The sequence below is a fragment of the Myotis davidii genome, unplaced genomic scaffold (assembly GCF_000327345.1).
Source record: "Myotis davidii unplaced genomic scaffold, ASM32734v1 scaffold8, whole genome shotgun sequence".
Lineage (NCBI taxonomy): Eukaryota > Metazoa > Chordata > Mammalia > Chiroptera > Vespertilionidae > Myotis > Myotis davidii.
Window position 1 is genome coordinate 2,472,208 of NW_006299520.1, and position 5,937 is coordinate 2,478,144.

The following is a 5,937-nucleotide window of genomic DNA, read 5'->3' on the forward strand; positions in this document are numbered from 1 at the left end:
AGTCTAGTTTCATTTTTTTGCATTTCCAACAGAATTTACTGAGGAGACTGTCTTGCTCCATTGTAAACTCTTGCCTTCTTTGTAAAATATTAATTGAGCATAATGCTTAGGTCGATTTCTGGGTTCTCAGGAACCCTCATACACTGCTGGTGGGAATGCAGACTGATGCACCCACTGTGGAAAACACTATGAAGTTTCTTCAAAAAATTAAAAATGGAACTCCCATTTGATCCAGTAATTCCACTTCTAGGAATATATCCCAAGAAATGAGAAACACCTATCAGAAAGAATATATGCACCCTTAAGTTCATAGCAGCGCAATTTACCATAGCTAAGATTTGGAAATAGCCTAAGTGACCATCAGCAGATGAGTGGATTAAAAAACAGTGGTACAGCTACACAATGGAATACTACACTGCTGTAAAAAAGAAGGAATTCTTACCATTTGCAACTGCCTGGATAGACATGGAGAGCATTATGCTAAGTGAAATAAGCCAGTCGGAGAAAAAAAATATCACATGATCTCACCTATTTGTGGAATACAATGAACAACATAAACTGATGAACAAAAATATATCCAGAGATAGAGAAGCATCAAACAGACCATCAAACCTCAGAAGGAAGCGGGAGGGGAGTAATAGATCAACCAAAGGACTTGTTTGCATGCATATAAGCATAACCAATGGACCCAGACACTGGGGCAGTGGAGGCATGTCCTGGGGGGTGGGAGTCACCAGGGAGGGGGTCGATGGGAGAAAAAGGAATCATATGTAATACTTTAAACAATAAAGAATAAAAATAAATAAATAATTAACTAAACTCTAGGTTCATAGCAACATTATTTACAATTAGAGGCCCAGTGCATGAAATTTGTGCACTGGTAGAGTCCTTAGTGGCTGCCGACCAGGGCTTCTCTCCCTTCCCCCAGCTGGCCCTGCCCCCCTGGTTGAACTCCCGGACACTTCCTGGTTGAGGGGAAATTTTGCATACTACACTTTTATCACATACAATAGCTAGGATCTGGAAACAGCCCAAGTAGATGGGTGGATAAAAAAGATGTAATATATTTACACAATGGAATACTATACAGCTGTAAAAAATAAGGAGCTCCTACCCTTTGAGAGAGCATGGAGGGACCCAGAAAGTGTTATGCTACATGAAATAGGCTTGTCAGAGAATGACAAATATCACATGATCTCCCTCATATGTGGAATCTAATGAAAAAAATAAACTGATGAACAAAATAGATCCAGAGACACAGAAGCGTGGAACAGACTGAGGAATTTCAGAGGAAAAGGGGACATGAAAAGATTAACCAAAGAACTTATATGAATACTAGTGACCTGGAAATCTGTGCACATTGAAAGAAAATTAATTAGAAGGTGGCCAGCGGGGCAAGACTGGGTGAGAAGGGCCGGACATGCCCTAGAGCCAACCTCCCATTGTTTCTCCCCGGCCGGCCACACCTGGGGCAGAGCTGCAACTTGAAGGGCATCTGCAGAGTAAGCAGGGTCCCTCCAGCAAGTGGGGTCCCTCAGCCTGGCCTGTGGGGATCAGGCTGAAACCAGCTCTCTGACATCCCCCAAGGGATCCCGGAGTGTGAGAGGGCACTCTGCAAAGATGCTGTCGTACAGGGTGTGGAACACAAACACAAGTGTGCAGTAAGCCAGATTTGGGGCCGACAGTGCCCCAGCAATAACATAACCCATGGCCGAAGGTGGAATCACGCAGCCCCACGAGGAATCAGGCTCCCTCCTCTCTGGTTCCGGGTGCATCACCCGAGAACCACCGCTGCCAAGTCATCAAAGCTCGGAAGCTCTTGCATTGAGCATCTGCCCCCTGGAGGTCAGTGCACAGTCGCTTAGCCTTTGATATATACAGACTAGAGGCCTGTTGCATGAAGAGATTCGTGCAATAGGCTTTCCTTTCCCCTGGCTGCGGGCACTGGTTTTCCTCTGGCACCCGGCACCCAGGCCTTCGCTCTGGTCAGGCTCCAGCCAGAGTTGGCCCCGCGGCCATGAGGCTTTCACTGCTCCGCAGGCCCCAGGGCTTTCAGGCTTCGCTCCACTGCTTGGAGCCTACGTATGCAAATTAACAGCCAGCTTTGTTACGTTAATTTGCATACTCTCCTGATTGGCTGGTTAGCATAGCGAAGATACGGTCAATTTACATGTTTGTCTATTATTAGGTAAGATATGCATAGCCCATGGACAGAGTCAATAGTGTGGTGAAGGACTTGGGTGGGGTGGGAGCTCAGTAGAGGGCAAAGGGAGGAAATGGGAGACATCTGTAATCCTATGTAATAAAAGGCTAATATGCAAATTGACTGAACGGTGGAACAGCCAGCCACTATGACATGCACTGACCACCAGGGGACAGATGCTCAACGCAGGAGCTGCACCCTGGTGGTTAGTGCACTTCCACAGGGGGAGCGCCACTCAGCCAGAAACCGGCTCACAGCTGGTGAGCATAGTGGCGGCGGCGGGAGCCTCTCCTGCCTCCGTAGAAGCATTAAGGATGTTCGACTGAGGCTTAGGCCCGCTCCCCGTGGGATACAGGCTTAAGCCGTCAGTCGGACATCCCCCTAGGGCTCCTGGACTGTGAGAGGGCATAGGCCGGGCTGAGAGACCCCCTCTCCCCCAATTGCATGAATCTCATGCACTGGGCTTCTAGTACTTTAATAAACAAACAAACAAACAAAAACAAACTTCTGAAATGATAAACCCCAATTATGGAGCTAAATCATAACATATTTTTTAAATCTTTACATTAGCCATGATATTCTCACAATTACATTGCCACAAAATAGTTTAGAAAAGCGATATAATAGTCAAAATAAGAAAGATTCATGGGCAGGTAGGCAGGGATTCCCACAGCTGGCTCAGTTCCCAAAAAGCAGCATCCACTGGGAGCATGCCTAGCCCACGAGGCTGGCATACTGCAACATGGTGGCCTCCTCACCCTGCTCCCACTGCTGCTCCTTAAAAACACCATAAGGCATTATGGCTTTCTTGTACAACACCTGCAGCTGATCAGGGTCCCTGCTGCAACCTTCATCCCTGCTTCGGGGTCCTGGTTGAAACTGCAGTACTAGGAGTTCTCAAGGGAAGGCAGGCATTGCTGGATGGGCACTCAAAAGCATGTCTCAGGACACAGCCAGTCAGAAGGTCTGTAATGACCCTTACATTTCATCTTGGGACACCAATGAATGTAGAAACCCATATAATAATAGCTGAGTTGAGATGTTTTTTCATGAAGTTGCCTAGTGAAAGCAATTTCTCGTAGTACACGATAGACACCCAAGGACAGAAACGAGTAATCAGGATCATAGTACAAATACACAGAGGACACACAGTATGGAAGGTTGTCAATCACCCCCACAGCGATGATCTTTTGGTCCAGCCAGTACGGCTGGTGAAATGAGCCATAGACCACAATCTGGGCCATTAGCGGGATTCTCTGGCTCAAAGGTGAGGTGCAGAGGAATCCTGTGAACTGGCTGACCATGGGCTCATCAGGTAAGTGGTTGTGAACGTTTACATACCTGCTAACGTTTATGTACCTGGAACGACTAAACATTGTGACTTTGAACTGAGAACTTGATGGAGATGACTCACCACCTTCACCTCTAACTTATGTGATGCATCCTCTGGTAAAGATTCAAAAATTAACTCTTCCAGCAATTTGGACTGGTTGGGTTTGGCTTTTGGTTCCAGTGGAGCCTGGAAGCCCTCAGGCGCCTGGCTGGACTCTGCTGCATGAGCTTTAACCTCTTCCTCTCCTTCCGGATTTCCTTTGCTTTTTGACATGGAGGCTTGTCGAATCTGCCCCTTTGCCTGGCTTAGGAACCGTGTGCCCATCCGTGTGCACTGCGTGGGACGGTTCCCCAGAGTCCATCTCCTCTTTTTTGTCTTGTGACTGAATAAATTCGTTAGATTCCTCTTTCTTTGCGTTTTTTCCTTTCTTCTTTGCTTCCCTCTCTAAGCTCTCTTTGAGGTTATCACCGAGCATTTTGAGGTCACCCTGTATACCCAATTTATTTATTAACGCCATGTCACTGGCGGCGGCATCCTCCATGGTGGGCTCCATAGGCTCATCCTCACAATTTCCTTTGGACATTTGCTCTTTGGCCAGAAATTCCAACATTTTTTTAAAAAAACCTTCTTGTGAGATTTCAAAGGCTGGAACTGTACAGATCAGCACTTTATCGCATACTGAGGACAACACTTTTGATTCATCACAGGCTTTTACACATATCTCCTACTTCTTTGCCATCCGCGGTCTATCAGATCCTGATAGTCCTGCACTGTCCTGGAATGTGCACACATGCCATTGGAGCGTCTTCCTGACTCGTTCTTGCAGTAACGCGGCGCCAGGGGCCCGACCCAGACATTGTGTTTCTTACAAATTGAAGGCAAGACTCTCCATCAACAAAATGATTATGACTTGCTTTACTACATGAGGGCTATTGAATTCATTCAAACATTAGTGTAAATTTCTTTCTCAGTTTAAATCAAATGTCATTTAGGATTCTGTGGGAAATTAGACTTTGGCATAATATCAGATACTATTTCTTGTAATTCCCATTAGCCATATCCCTACTTCCATTCCTTTTAAACAGAACCCCAATTTTGTTCACATATTGGTAGCAAAGTACTCAGAGCTATACACTCAGCTGCAGAAGATGAATCACAATTATTCACATCAAGTTCTCCTTTGAGTAACTAGTTTAGTGGTGGGCAGATGACCCAGTTCTAGACAATGTCTTGATAGGATATCTGTGGGGTCACCTTCTGGATAAGGTTTTCTCCCTTGATTTATAAAAAAGAGGAAGACAAAACATTCCAGGAAAAATCTCCGTATGCCTAATTTTGGATGCACTTTTGTGAGAATCTGATGCCTGTAGCTTCAATAGCCATCTTTGGGCACTAGAGAACCAAAAAAGAAAGAAAAAAACCAAGCCTCTGACACTAGCTGACTTGAAAGATGGAAAGTTTGGGACCTTGAGTATATTACTGAGCAACTCATTAACCAACCCTAGAAGTACTTTCCTCAGGACTTCTTGTCATGTGAGATGTCTGTAATATAAATGTCTGTAATATAAATCACTTTTTGTCGAGCACCCTGTTACTTAGAGACAAAATCTATCCTACCTGACATAGATATAAAAAGTTTACATTTATGGGTGATCAGTACATCTTGGAGAGACCTGAATAAGCCAAGACTTGTATGGGGCACTGGATTACTAACCCAGGGAGTGTGTCAAACAGGTAGGTCAGAGAAGTGACCTCTGTGTACTCACATCAAGTGACAACTTTCAACCACAATCATCTCTTTTTAAATGCAGAAGAACGCTAGTTCTCAAAGTTGTATGAACAACAAAAAATTCCAAACTTAACCAAAACACCGAGCTATGTGGCTCAACATGCCTTTCTGAATGTGAACATATTTCTGTGGCCTCAGATCAAGTAAATGCTTCTACACTATGCCATGTACCTTGTCAACTACCCAACACCTTGAACTGTATAAAACAGAAACACAGTGAGTAAAGTGGAAACAGCACTGGATGTGAAATCAGAAACCCTAGTAGTGATTTCTGGCTCTACTAATTACTAGGTCTAAAATTTCAGGTTTCAATGTTCTCATTTGCAAAATTGAGATAATAATACTTATATCATGAAGTTTTATTAGCATTGAATGTTATAGTGTAAAAATGTATATATATTATAAAATAACATACAGAGCAAACTGTGTAACAACATACTGTAAGCAGTTATTTGTAAAAATTAATGAATGATTCTTTCATTTGCTATAAAAACTGGAGTAGATTTGACAAAAGTCAATCATCTTTTCAAGTTTGAGGAAGCCTTCTTTGTATATTATGGCCACTGACATAGTGAAGACACAAAATCAAAGAATAGCATATGCCAAAATACT

At 44.0% G+C, this 5,937-nt stretch overlaps 1 pseudogene; it reads right to left on the reverse strand.

Moving 5' to 3' along the window:
• Positions 1–2,752: 2,752 nt before the first annotated feature.
• On the reverse strand, positions 2,753–4,366 carry LOC102755326 (annotated as a pseudogene).
• Positions 4,367–5,937: the final 1,571 nt, after the last annotated feature.